Raw genomic sequence first — 16361 nt, forward strand, 5'->3', positions numbered from 1 at the left:
TTTATTTTATTGTCTCATAAATACAAATAGAAGAGATGGCAGAATTCGATGTATTGAGGTTGCTCCATTTTACGTTACAATTGCTAGTGAATGACATAGCTCAATTAATAAGTTGTTGTCACCATTTTCTATAAGATTCAAATTCATTATTCTAGTAAACCAAGAGTATTTCAAGTACTTATTTGCAATTATTTATTGGTTTATGAAGGGTGTTTTTAAAAATATAGTAGCAGTACTGGTTTAAAGATTTTTACTTAAAAATATATTAAAATAATTTTTTTTATTTTAAAAAATTATTTCTAATACCATTATATCAAAATAATATAAAAAAATTAAAATTAAAAAAAAAAAAAAAAGTGTAAACCATTCCAAACACACACTAACTCCGTAGCTTTGTAGATGCTTTTACGATGAAGAGTAGCGAACAAAAGAGGTCACCGTAGACCGGTCCCCATGCATCCAATTACCAACTTCTCAAATTAGTCCTCTATCTATTTTTTATAAGCTGGGTCCCAATCTTATTAAAAAAATCCTCGATTGAGTTCTATTAGAAAATTGCTGCATGCTTTTCGCAGAAAAGGTTAAGTCATTTACATAAAACAAGAATGTCGTTTTATTTAATCAAATAACTAATGTACATGGAAGACATCAAAGGATTTTGATGGGGACCTGATTGAGAATCTCTTATGCATCGAGGATCAAGCTGTTAAATATTCTGTTAATTATTGTCCCGAATGTAAATTCTGTGCAGGCTCACAAAAAGAGGACCACCCCTCCCCCCTCTACCGCCAATAAATTTAAAAAAAAAAAGATGATTGGGAGCTGTAAGAGGACTATCTCGCCATTATAGGCGTGTGAAGATTAATGTCCTACCAGGGTGCCTGCAACTCAAAGCTGTCTATGGTGAATGGGACAATGTTCCTTCTTTTCTCTGGCTCATAAAGCAGCTACGTGAATCGTCAAGACAGTATGGAGGATCCATGGTGGGGTCCTACTAGATTTCATTTCATACTCCCCATGTATCTTATGCGAGAAACGATATTTGACAGTATGCATAGTCGACCTTCTACAAAGAGAGAAACGTAGCTATAAAACTAGCAAGAGAGAGTAAGTAGCGTGTCAATCTCAAAGAATAGGTTAAATTGGCAGAAATTTAAGATAATTATTATTCGGTAGATCGGAGAGCGACACAAGAAAAAACTCCCTCTGGTTACCATTTGCCACAAGGGAAGAATGAAATGGGAATATATAAATATGAAAAAAAAAAATCATGCTTCAATTGGAATCTGTAGATCTTTTTAATCAGTAGATCGTTATATATCTGATAATAACTGGAATCTGTAAATCTTTTTAATCGCCAGGATGAACAGGTTATAAAGCTAATGTCCATTCCAAAATAATCAAAGTTGCACGATTGGAGGTTTTGGTGAGTGGACCAACATTTTCCCACTAACAACGACGTATCATGTTGTTTTTTTAGGCGTATGAACAATGACATATCATTGAAAGATCACCTCTAGGATACAGAATATAGAGGTAGGCATTCTGGCAGTGGCTTCTTTTTATACAGTATATCCGATAAGCAAAGGTAAAATCTTGACATGGGGTCTTGTTAAGGTACACAAAGGAATCGATTTCCAAGAATTTTGTTCCATTCCATTAATTCCCTAACACTATCTCTTGGTGCTAAGACACTAGCCAATAATTTACCTCTTCAGAGTCCATTGCTGGATGCAAAAGGAGACGTGTGTGAAAGAAACTAGCACTTCGTGACATGTCTATTTGTCGTCGACGGAGAACAGAACACGCTCAAACTGTCATCCATAGATGGGCAGCCACATGTACGTTCAGACAACAATAAAGCCTTGTTAATGCGACGGGACATGGTCCAGCTACTGATGCATTGCAAGAAGATAGCTGCCATCCTTGCTCCTTATCTCATGATCTTTTGCCACCCTCTCTTGTCTCAGAACATGACGGTCAGTTACTCAATGATGCAAGCACTTTGGATCACCGCTAACCGTGTGCATGTGCGCCATTGACGTAAGTAACCGGAGGCTTTAAAAGGTGGTTGATGCACATCTTTAGGATTAACTTCTCTCCCTGTTTGATACTTCTGATCCGAAGCATCAGATGCAATGTCGTTGAGTCTTTTGATCAGCTTAGCTAATTAATTTCCCATTTTGCATACCTTCAAATCAAGGGGTAGAAAGTTGTTCAAAGAGTTATAATTTAAATTGTCATGTTTTTTTAATATATAATTTATATTATTTTTTAATATATTTTTTTTAAATAAATAGATATAATGATATTTAAATTTGTGTTCGTTTGATTATTAAGTTGATCTAATAATATATTAAAAAAATAAATCAACCTAATAATTTAAATAATGGGGTGTAATTTTAAAATATAATATATATTATTTTTTATTAAAAAGTAATTTAAATATCAAATAGGATATATATGTATTGTCTGAATAACTGTTTGATGCAATTAACCTCTGAACAAAACTGGAGATGCATGCAAGTCCTTCAATTAAGTAAAACTAGGAAAGGGAAAATATGAGAAATTGACTTACCTTTCATTTCAATTCTTAGCTATTAGAGTTTGAGCTTTTAATCAAACAACAAAAAAATAAGATTTTTATGATCTCTCAGTTATGATACAATAGGTTATTAATAAACAAAAACTAATGTGTAGATACTCCTTATCCTAAAAAAAAAAAGGAAAATATAATGTCACAATTGAATAGAATAATTCCTCCTATTGCTTGATTAACGAATGGTGAAGTTTGGTTGAAGAATATAGATTGCTTTAGCAGTTAAATTAGCAGTTGTTAGTACGACCTCCTCCTCCTCGTCGTCGTCGTCGTCGTCTTTATATCATCATGAGTTGTCCGACTGTTTTAGGGTTACAAAAGGTGATCTAGAGAGGAGGGGGGCATGAATTTAGTTTCAGTGAACTAGTTCTTGAAAGCTACATGCATCTAGAAAGGAGAAAGTGAAAGTGCTGTGAAAGAATGGATACAGCTCACTCGTGCAAACCCATGTCAGATTTCTTGCAATTATCCGAGATATTATACGGACAGTTGTTGACACATCCAGACAATTGCTCCAGTAATTGCACAATTATTCTTTGTCCCCTGGCTAGTGCTTAGTAGGTGCGGTGGGGAACTCACTGTGCTCTCAACATGCCCATTTCATCAGAGAGGGTGTTCTTCGTGTCAAAATAGGAAAATTGAGGTGTCGGTTTCGACAAAACCATTTGATCAGTAAGATGAAAACTCCAATAATTGTAGATAAATTTTGTTTACATTTATCAACTGTGAAGTAATCACATCATTCTAATAGCTTAATAGTGAAGTTATTAGGTAAAAATTTAATATATAATTTATATTATTATGTAACGTATGTTTTTTAAATGAAAAATTTTTAAATTTAAAATTTATTTAGATTTATATTATTTTATATTTAATTTTTATTAAATAAATAAAAAATATAAAATTTAAATTCATGATTGTTTGATTATTAAAGTTTTAATATTAAGTCAAATAATTATCTCGACTTAATAATTTAAATTATTAAATAAAATTTTAAAATATAATTTATATTATAAACTAACTAAGTTGAGTCATTTTTTTCTCAAAAGTTATATATATATCTATATATATATATATATATATATATATTATCTGGTTTTTCTTCCATAAAAAAAAAAAAACAAGTAGGCTTTGTGTTTTGTTGCACGTACAAACACAGTTTACTATGAATTGTTACAGTAGAATTATTATTTTGTTTTTTTAACTATAAACCATTACACTAACTAATGGGGGAGAATGATTTTCTTACAGGACCAATTGACTAGGTGAATATATTATATGCTGCACATGCCCCTGTAATGATATAAATAGGTTTATAATATTCAAGAAATCATCAAATAAACAAAGAAAGGATTTGCAGATATTAAGAATAAAAAACTTGTAAAAATTATAATATTGATATCACTAATCAAGAATTTATAATAGGATTTTATCAAATAATATTATATTTGTTTAGGACACCTTATAATACCCACATAACCTAAATAAGTCCCAAAAAAAAAAACCAAAGAAAAAATCAAAACACAAAAATAGGACAAAATTCTAATCAAATCTAAAAAGCTTTAACTAATTCTCAAATAGTCTGAATAATTATGAAATGGTTTAACTGATTATGCCAATGGGCAAGAAATTACGTCTAATGACTAGTTTTTTTAAGTCTATAAATAATCATTTACTTTTCCAAAAACAATCTAAGTAAATTCCCACTAAAAAGTAATATATAACATTATTATTTTACTTGTAATCATTTAAAAACAAAATTAAGTGTGAATCAACAAAATTCTCTTAAAAAGCTTAATTATTTTTCCATTCAACTATACTAAGAAAGTATATTATGGAAAGTATAAGCAACACTCTAAATAGTTGAGAAAGTCTTTTGGGGACAAAATTGTGAGTGGTTTAATATTTATCCTTTAACAAGTATTAGTAAAACATTTTCTAGTCTTTAGTTAGTAAAAAGATTAGAGATAACGGTTTGATCCTAAACCCATAAAAGAACTAAGTTTGATCTTGTAATTGCAAAAAAAATCATGTAGCGATTTAGTCTCACTCGTTAAGAAGACTGGTGTGTAATAGTGAAAATCTTGAATGAAAGTTCAAGAAGAGAAGTAGTTTCTCGAACCTTTATAAATCTTAATGGAACTCTCTAAACTCTCATTCTTTAATTATCACATTTATATTGTTTAGTGCTTCTATATTTGATTGAGTATTTAGAATTGCATGTTATTAAACAAAAACTTTTAAATTTATAATTTTACCTTGCATATCTAATTTACTCCCTATTAGGTACTTGTGTTGTCTTAATCGTAGAATAACAGATTGGTCCTCATTGCTATTTTTATTATTATTATTTTTAATGATTGTAAATTTTACTTTATGATTTTTTAGGATTGACTTTTATAGGATTACTTGGTTTCATGACCAGGGTAATGGGTTTTGAGGATTAGCCAAATTTATTTTTTGTCTTTATTGGTTTTTTTAAGTGATAATATTTTTTAATTTTATCATTTTATATTAAGTTATTCAATCTTCAGCTTCATGATTTTTATCATTTTTCTTTCTTTGTGATTATTATGATCTCATATCCTGAATTATGAATTAATCAAGTTGACTTAGGTTTCTACTTTTGATGTTTTCTTAGTTGATTTTTTTATAAATTTATTCTTTTATCATTTAGTTTGCTTGAGAGTTGACTTTAATTTTTTGATTTAATTTATTTTGTATGGAGTTATCACAATTGATTACGAGTTTGGCATATTAACTAGAGTGAAGTTTTTTAAAAAAATTAATTTTTTTTCAATTCATCCTTCAATGTTTGATTTGTTGGTAATTGAGTTTTAAATTTTTTATTATTATAAAATTATCTCGTTCTCATTTAATTTTAACTTTATTATTAAATATAGAATCGTTGAGAACTTTTAAAAATATTTAGATGATATCTTTTTATAATATTGGTAAATGTCCCTTTGTTTTTGTCAATTATTATCATTTTTTTATTGTTGTCATTGTTTTTATAATCATATTATTAAATTAACTGAGCTTATTGAACATATTCAAATCAATGAATCATATCTTAAATTTAATTGAGTCTATTAAACATATTCAAATCAATCAATCATGTTCTAAATTTTTTTTACTCTTTTTAAAATATTATTATTGCTTAATTTTTTTTATATGTTAAAGAAATTATATAACACGAGACACCTACAAAACTAACAAAAACGATTTTGTATTGTGAAAAATTTAATTTCTGTCAAAAGTATAGATAATTTTCAATTAACTTCCTAAGCCAAGTTTTTTACAAAAATAATTTTAAAGATATGTATAAATAATTTAATTTTGAAAGCCAGTTCACTTGAAAAGAAAGACATGAAAAAATTTGAAATTTGAATAAAAAAAAAAACACCGAAGTCAAATTCTGTATAAATAATTTACATAATTGATTTCAAAGATATGTTCAAATAATTTAGTTTTGAAAGCAAATTCACCTGTAGAGAAAGACATGAAAAATAATAAATTTTTAATTTAAATTAAAAAAATACGAAGTTAAATTCACTAATTGTTGTTAACATACATATATTATTTTATGTTTAATTTTTATTAAATAAATAAAAAATATAAAATTCAAACTCGAGATTGCTTAATTATTAAAACTATAATATCATGTCAAATAATTATTTCAATAACTAGTAAATAAAATTCTAAATTATAATTTATATTATTAATTTTCTAAGCTGAATCATTTTTTTCTCAAAAGTTATATATATATATATATTACCTAGTCTTTCATCAATTTTTTAAAAAAAAAAAAAAAACAAGAAGGTTTTGTGTTTTGTTGCTCGTACAAACACAATTTATTTACTATGAATTATTAACTTTATTATTAAAATTATCTTGTTGTCATTTAATTTTAATTTTATTATTAACTATAGGACCGTTGAGAACTTTTAAAAATATTTAGGTGTTGGTAAATGTTCTTTTGTTTTTGTTAATCATTGTCATTTTATTTATTATTATCATTTTTTTTATAATTATATTATTAAATTAACTGAGCTTCTTAAACATATTCAAATCAATGAATCATATACTAAATTTAACTTAGTTTATTGAACATATTCAAATCAATGAATTATGTCCTAAATTTTTCTTACTTTTTTTAAAATATTATTATTTCTTTTTTTTTATATGTTAGAAAAATTATATAACACGAGCCACCTACAAAACTAACAAAAACGATTTTGTATTGTGAAAAATTTAATTTCTGTCAAAAGTATAGATAATTTTCAATTAACTTCCTAAGCCAAGTTTTTTACAAAAATAATTTTAAAGATATGTATAAATAATTTAATTTTGAAAGCCAGTTCACTTGAAAAGAAAGACATGAAAAAATTTGAAATTTGAATAAAAAAAAAAACACCGAAGTCAAATTCTGTATAAATAATTTACATAATTGATTTCAAAGATATGTTCAAATAATTTAGTTTTGAAAGCAAATTCACCTGCAAAGAAAAGACATGAATTTATAAATTTTTAATTTGAATTAAAAAAGTACGAAGTTAAATTCACTAATTGTTGTTAAGAATTTCAATCAATCAAATAATAAAATTGTGTAAAATACATGAACAAGTTCATTTAAAATTAAATCAAGAAAACAATTATACATATAATTCATTTAAATTAAATCAATAGAACTTGGTTACCCTATTTGTATCAACTCTTCAAAGAGATACATAAATACTTTATTGTTTTCAAATTAAAAAAGAAAGAAAAAACATAAAGTCTTCACAATATTCTGAATTGGATATATGTGTTTCGATTTTAATACCAAAATATCTCATTAAGGCTAGTACATGTTCATAATTAAACCTTGATCGGATAACATCAGATCACGAAGGAAATGCCGAATTCGATCAAGAGAATGACCAAATCCAGTCATAGCATGACCACAGAGTTTTGTTTATTTATTTGAGAAAGAGAAAGAAAAATAGTAATCTCATTAATACTAAATAAAACATAAATAAATCAATATTTTTTATTCATCTGCAATATTTTAGATGAGAACTAAGTAACTACCGACACGGAACATGCTGTGTGTTGAATAAAAAAAAAATTTGAATGTGATAAAAAAAATAAAGAAAAAAAAAGTTTAAATAATAAAATTTATTTGTTGTTATTATTAAATTTAATTCAGCAGTGTTAATTTTAAAATCTCTAAACATAATTTATTATCTAAGTAAGAATTATTTAGATAATAAAAAAAACTAAAAAAAAAACCCTTAACTTAACTTAATAGGTCAAACTTAAAATCTCTTAACTCAACTCTTTACTTAACTTAATTTAAAATTAATATATATAGAAGTTGTTTCAGTGTCACCTAAACAATTTAATAGATTAAAAAAGAACCTATATAATAGATAAAAAAATATAGTTTTATATAAAAAAATTAAAATAATATTTCTTTTAATATTGAATGGCAAAGAAGATGGGGGTTGTTTAGTAGGGTAAATAATTATTCTGTTGAATGGTAAAGAAGATGGGGCTTGTTTAGTAGGGTAAATAATTATTCTGTTTATTATCAATTTTAGATTTTAATATATGTTTCTAATATAATAAAATAATTATTTTATTTTAATGTATCTTAAACTTCATAGTATATTCGAGTAAGAAATTGAATTACTTCATCGATGAGATAAAAATTAGAATACTCTTTACCCAAATGACATATGACATAAAAGAAAATAAATTAATCGATGAGGTAACTAGGAGCTAGAAAAAATAAGAGTATAACAAAACCAAAAAATAATATTGAAATAAAAGAAAAGGATAATTAAGAAAACTAAACTCTAAAATAGGAGCCCTGTGGACTTGAAAATAGGTCTTTAAAGTGGGTTTTAGCCTAAAAAATGTCAGATGACATTCGGTGCTCTGTCATGATGTAGATCTATGAATAAACGTCTTGAATTGGTATGACTTGTGATTTATGTCAATCGGAGACCTAATCAAGAGTTTATGATCAGTAGCCTGAAAACAATGTCAAGTGACTTTCGGTGCTTCTATAGTAAATCTGTGAATAAACTTTTCGAAATGGTATGATTTATGTCAATCGGAGGCCTAATCAAACATTATAATCTGTCAAAGTGGCGAATTGATTTGTTTTATGTAAAATAGTTTACTTATAAAAGTTTTATATTTGAAAAATATTTACATATAAAATATTTTTTAAAGATTATGAGATAGTTAGTTCTAGTTATAAAATAAAGATATTAATTAAAATTATAAATTAATTCTTATAAATTAATTCAAATAAAAGTTAATTCTAGTTATAAATTAAAAATACTTTACTTATAAAAATTTTTAATTTGAAAAATATTTACATGTAAAATATTTTTTAAAGATGATGAGATAGTTGGTTGTAGTTATAAAATAAAAATATTAATTAAAATAATTAGATGATATGTTAAATAAATTATTATTTGTAAAATAATTTACGATGTGGTATAATATGTTTGATAAAGAACTTGAATTATTTGGTCGGTTAAGATTAGATAACTTTAAAATTTATTTAGATTGATTAATTAAAAATTTATTTGGTCGTAAAATTTATTTAGATTGATTAATTAAAAAAAAATTCTTTCTATCCAAATGATGTAGTGTATAACAAAGGAAAGATATTTATTGTACATAAAAATCCTAAATAAGAAACATAACAATAAATTTTAGAAAAAAACTCAAGAATTTAATTTATTTTTTTCAATCAACAATTGAGTTTCAAATTCCAAAACATGAATTTAACTAATTTATCTTAGTTAACTATAAGCTAAAAAATAAAAGAAAAAATTAAAAACCGATACTAAAAGAAAAGAAAAGGATAATTAGAAAAGCTAAAATCTGAAATAGTAGCCATCTTTAGCGGTTTTGGTATCCGATCATATGGACCTGAAAAATAGGCTCTTAAGGTGGATTTTAGCCTTAAAAACAATGTCGAATGACGTTTGGTGCTTCCGTCATTCTACAGATATTTGAATAGACTAATCAACGGTTATGATCTGTCAATGTAGTGATGCACATATGCCCTTTTAGAATACCTTTTTATGAGTAAAATATTTTACGAATGGAAAGTATTTCACAAGTGAAAATATTTTTCTAGCTTGTAAAATATTTTCAATTTTAATTATAAAATAAAAATGATAGTTGAAATAATTAAATGATATTATAAATAAATTGTTATTTATAAAATATTTTACAGATCTTTACACGATAAAATTATTTTTTAATAAATAAATTAAATATAAAATATTTATAGTTGATCAGTTAAATATTTTACTCAAAACAAATGAATATTTAAATTGCTATTTTCTTTATTTATACGTATTAAATTGGTTCCTGAATTCTTCATTCGCATGCCTCACATCATCAAATTACTAGCTACTTTGGGTCAATTAAAATTAAGTAGCTTTAAAACTTTTCAAGTTGGGTAATGTTAAAAAAAGAAATGTTAATGAATATGTCCTATAACCAATTAATTAGTTATATATATTACTGATTTTATCCGTATAAAATATATTTATTATTAATAAAAAAATTTATATTTTTAATATTTATGTATATTTAATTAATAAATCTAGAGTAAATATAAAGCTTATAAAAAAAAATACTTTACAAAAAAAATTATAAAGTTATTATAATTTTGAGTTTTTTATTATATCAAAATATTATTTTTAAATATTCATGATCAATATTTTATTAAGATTGGATATTAATTATAATTATTAAAACTAATGCATATTATGTTCTTTTTTTATAAAAAAAATATTTATTTTTATAAATTAAGGCATGAAAGATGCTTAAAACTAATATTCAAATACTTGTTATGTGACATATACTAAACTGATGAGTAAGAAAGTTTTATACAAAAAGATCACTTATATTTATAGAAAAGCTTTCTTGATAGTTATGTAAGTAATCATCAAATTTGATATCACTATATTATAAGGAAAGTGTTATATTCTGATCACGACCATATGTTTGTCCTAATTAATGGTAACAAATGGTCATTTATTGAGTATAATATAAATTATATAAAGGTATTTAAATAATCAAGAGAGAGTGAAATGGTCATTTATTGAGTATAACATAAATTATATAAAGGTATTTAAATAATCAAGAGAGGATTCATCACTCTAAATAAATTAGAAAAAAATATTATTTTTTTTTTAAATAGTATTGATTGTAAAATCATTGACCAATGTGGAACAAAATTTGAAAAAAGTTTTAAATATTATTCAAATAATCAATTACTATGATGTTAAGAACTAACATGATTTAACAAAGTAGATATACTTCATGTTATAATATCTAAATCAAAATATTCTTGATAAAAAGATAATAATTATACCAAGAAATTAGTCATTAAAAAATTAAGTCAAACTACTTATAATTTTTCTAATATTTGAGGGATCATGACATATTGTTATACATTATTACCTGATATTTAAATATAAAATAATCAATTATTAAATTAATAATAAATTAAAATTTTTAATTTGTGTAATCTTATTTTATTTAGGATTATAATTTATATTTTGGTCATCTTATTAGGGAATCTAATGGGTCACATACATAAAAATTATTAGTCGTGAATTAAAATGGGATAATTAATCAAGTATGACATGATCATAAATAAATGAATTAAAATGGGATGATTAATCAAGTATGACATGATCATAAATAAATTTTAGAAATTGAGAATCAAAATGTAATTAATATAAGGTATTGCAATTCTAAACCTAGAAATAATTAAGGACTTAATTGAATAAATTTATAAAATTAGTCTAAAATAATATATGTGACATGATTTAAGGGGTAAATTAATATTTTGTCATTTACATGGTTTTTTAAGTTTTTTTATAAATAAAATGTTATGCCTCTTATTTTTTAAGAAGAAAAATAATAATAAGAAAAGTACACTATGTAAACACCTAAAAAGACTAGCATTTTAAAGTATAATAATCTCCTCTTATAAAATAGTTTAAGAAATTTCTTATTGATAATTAATATGAATTATTATTAAAGGTTGAATGTTTGAATAATTTATGGTATGAAATAACTCAATTTGAAATAAATATTAAAAATTGAAAAAAATAATTGAACTTCAAATAATTTTTATATAAATTTTAAATAATTTTAAATCTGACTAGTAGAATCCTTAAACTTTTTAAAACTTTAAATTTATTATTTTTGTTATATATATATATATATGTTTCGATTGAGAAACCCAACCGGAGATCTCATTCCTGTATGGATCACTCGAATATTCACCTCAATATATTTTGGCAATGGAATGACTCTCGTCCTCATTTCTTAAATTAGTTCTCTCCATATTTTATTAATTAGTTAATTTTTTTATTGCTAAAAAATAATTATCAATAAAATAAAATATAGACTTCTTTCCCTCCATGAAAAAGCTATTCTAAATGATCCAAATTATTCAATAGCAGAAAAGTATTTTCGTTAAAAATTCAGTCAACAGGGAAAGAAGCAAAGAAGCACAATTGTATTTTAACTTTATTTTTTAAAGTATTTTTATTTATAAATATATTAAAATAATATTTTTTTTATTTTTTGATATTTTTTTATTATTTTAATATACTAATATTAAAAATAATTTTTTAAAAATAAAAATAAAAAAATATTATTTTGATACCTTTCTAAATAAAAATACTTTGAAAATTAAAATCAAAATATAATAATATTTTAATTTTTTTTAAAAATACTTTTAACGCATAAAAATAAATAAATATGTCTCTAATTGTTATTGATTTGACCATATTTCAGCGAATTAATTACATGCCTCAAGCCTCTTTTAATATTTTCATATAAATGCGACTGGTGGTCTTAATATTTTCAAATGTCTCTTTTTACATTAAAAAAATTAATCTGATTTACAGCATTGCATGGGCTAACAATTATGAATGTTTAAATTTTAAAATGATGTTTAGACACTTGATATTGTATAATTTCAAGTAATTTTATTTTTATATTTAAATTGAAATTATATATATATATATAAAGCTGAAATACTCCAAACCAAAATATATCGCCGTAGTTAAAAAAACAAAACACCCAAATAAAATTATCATCCTTGGTCTGAATGCCTCACAATGTGTCGGCATGTCCTTGCCATCACTTCCATCGCCAGATATTGGATGTATGCTACGTGGGCAAAACCATTAACAAACATTAAAAGGCCAGAGAAAATAGTGCACTCCACGCAGGTACATATCTACATACAAAGTACGGTGGTTCAGGATAATGCTCTATTTTTTTTTTATCCTCAATTTTTTTCTTTACAATTTAATCTCTAGATCGTTAAATTGATGGTCAATTATTTTTAATTTATTAAGAAATGATGAAGTTTAAAGACCAAAAAAAAAAACAGTGAGAATAGATAATGATTTTAAAATTAGTGTGAAAAGTTTATTTTGATCTTGTTACTTTCTAAATTGTTCTTTGTTTGTCCCTTTAGTTTTAATTTAAAAATAAAATTTTGATTTAAAACTTAGTTTTTCATAATTTTCAAGTTACTGGTTTGAGATAAGAAAAAAAGTCACATGGATTTTGATTGTAGAGAGCAAATCAATAGTTTGTGGTATTTTTTATCATGAAAAATATTATTTTTAATATTAATAGGTTTTATTCAATTAAAAGAGTTTAATTGAGATGTTCCTTTAGTTAAATATAAACTTTAAAAGATTTTTAATTCGAGTTGGTTTTTGCTTTTTAAACCTATTAATGAGTTATTTAGGTTTCTATAATATATTATATGTGTTTAAAAAAAATTAAAGGTAGTTTATCCTCGTATATAAATAGACTATTTTTTTATTATTTTAGTTTCACGTACATGTCATGTTTAGTTTTTTTTTTAAAAAAATAGAAATTGCACAATTGAATGAAGAATAAATTAATAAATAAAAAGTTATTAAATCAGATGGGATAAATATCTGAATTTTTTATTATTAATAAAAAAACAATTCCATCCACCGCATAGCATGATAATAAATCTAGTTATATCTAGATTCTTCATGATAGGATGGTTTTCTGGTCTAGTTCTTGCTATGCGTTTAAAGTACTAAAGTGAAGCATTGTATTTTGCATGCGTAATTGTTAACAGCGCATAAAGATTGGTTTTCAATTTTTTTTACCAGAAATAAAAAAGAGGGACTTGATGGAAATAATTTGAAGAGTAGAGGGACGAAGTATTGGTAAAATCCAAATGAAAATGTCTGAGAATTGGGATGGACAACTAGGGATTTGAAATAAAATAAGTAATTATTTTTTATTGAATATCTCATAGTAAACGTTGATGATGTAGTGGAAATTTTGTAATTAAAGTTTCTTTTTTCTAATCATGTTTCACACCGTGTTTTTTCAAAAGTATTTTTTAAAAATTTATTTTTTATTTTTTATTTTAAATTTATATATTTTTAATATTTTAAAATTATTTTAATGTGTTAATTTCAAAAATAATTTTTAAAAAATAACAAAATAATTAATATATTTTTTAAAATAAAAAATACTTTAAAAATAACTGTAATTATATTACCAAATACAATTAAAATTGTTTAGCTCTTGAGATAAAGAGGCCTGTAAAATTAATAATAATAATAAAAGTCTTCTCAAATAATAAAATACTTCAATTGGTATTAACTTCAAAAGAAAAAAAAAAAACTAAAAATGGTTATGTTGTGTCCTTTGAAGAAATAGCTTGAGGAAAAAGAAGATCTCTGTATCTTAGAGTTTAAAATTATTTATATAATTTTGAATTGACGTAGTGTATTATATGAAAAATAATTTGATAGGCTTACTTGCCATCATTTTGGATTATACAAGGACAGACGTCAAGATAACCATGGACTGCTGTAAAAAACTGATTATGGGTGGTGTAGGCTTGTTTGCTTGAATTTGTTATTTAAAATGTTTTTAAAAATAATTTTTATGTGAAAATATATAAAAATAATTTTTTTATATTTTCAACATCAATATATTAAAACCTTTATAAAATTAAAAACATCAATTTAATATTTATTCAATCTAAAAATATTTTTTAAAAATAATTAAAAATAAAAGTAAAAATTATATAAAATACCTTTATAATCTATGGAAAAAAAATAATTTTGGAATTAATTAAATTTAGTTTGGCTTTGCTATATAAATTAACAAAAAATCTTAATTAACTTGTGATATTATAATTTTTTTAAATAATATTATTTAATTGTTTTTTACCATTTAAGTCAACTTAAATTAACCGTAAGGGTTCATAAGTCAAGCCTAGTACTCGGGCTGAAAAATTATGGTCTAGAAAGAGGTACAAGAATCGCAAGTACATTCAATACATGTATTATGTGTCCTTTTGGGCGGCGATTGCATGAGCTAGTTTGACCACGTGGCTTTCTTGTCGGAGATGCTGCATTCAAGTAGCCTTGTTAAGAATCTGACATGGGCCTTATGGGTGCCACCTGTCTCACATCGGATGAGGAATGCCACGTGAGTATCGGGCCACCTGGCTCTCCATGATATACACATGGAGGTGCACGGGCCTTTGAGGGGCCACGTGTTAAACCTGGTACATCAAACGTATCCTTTATTTTATTGGGAAAAAATAAAAAATAAAAGAGGAATTAAAATAAATTTGGGCTCTAAAAAAATTAAACGCATAAAAAAATACTCATTGGATATAATTCATTTTATTTTACATCCATTGAGATAATGCTTACCAATGAATGAATGCTTATTTTAAACCCTAATGCACCTCCTTTTATTTTCCAATTAAATATATCTATTTTTTATTTTTTCTATTTAAATTTTTGTGCCTTAATTTATTTTTTAATTAAATGTTTTTGTTATTAAATTTTTGATGACATGTGATAAATAAAGCATGTCATCCTTATGGTGGGGTATATAATTACTAATAATAAAACAATATAGAAAAGTTAGGTAATAAAAAACAAAGTAAAACTTAAATAATTAGGATGTAAAGTATGTTTCATGAGAGGGAAGTTTCTCATCCCTTCGATTTTTTTTTATAATACATGATGTTACTCATTTTCTCATTTTCATCATTATTTTTTAGCTTAGGATTTTAAAGTTTCTAAATAAAAAACAATAACCTAAAAAATAATAAAAAGTAGAATTATTTTTTTCATTTTTTTATCTTTCTCAATTATATAGAATTATTTTTTTCATTTTTTTTATCTTTCTCAATTATATGAATAGCATATCCCAGAATTATAAAAGTGATGTGGAAGCTTTATGGGAAAATAAATATGTTTTAATTTTTTTTTAGAATTCTTTTTCTATTTTTATCTAGTATTGTTAAGTTTTTATAGTTTTTTATTTGAAGAGAATAATCTTTTAATTTTAATTTATTTTTTAATATACATATATAAACTAGAAAAATCTATTAAGAGAGAGAGAGATAGGGTTGTAATAGTCTTTCGATAAATAAATAAAAATAATATTTTAGATGTCTTCTCATAGATATAGTATTCTTAATTTTAGTGGGTTTTGACTTATAATAAATATTTTATATCATTTGTTCTTGTTTGTATTAGCTGATCTCATTGCCACATCATTTGATATTAGAACCTAACAATTTCTAAAGAGATTTGTTGCATGCTATCAAATTGTTTTGGTTGGAAGATAAAAAGGACTTGCAATGAAGCTCAATTATTGTTGGTGATTAGTTATTGTGTAGTATTATTTC

This window comes from Populus euphratica, unplaced genomic scaffold, assembly GCF_000495115.2.
Source record: "Populus euphratica unplaced genomic scaffold, PopEup_1.0 scaffold29.1, whole genome shotgun sequence".
In the NCBI taxonomy this organism is placed as follows: domain Eukaryota; kingdom Viridiplantae; phylum Streptophyta; class Magnoliopsida; order Malpighiales; family Salicaceae; genus Populus; species Populus euphratica.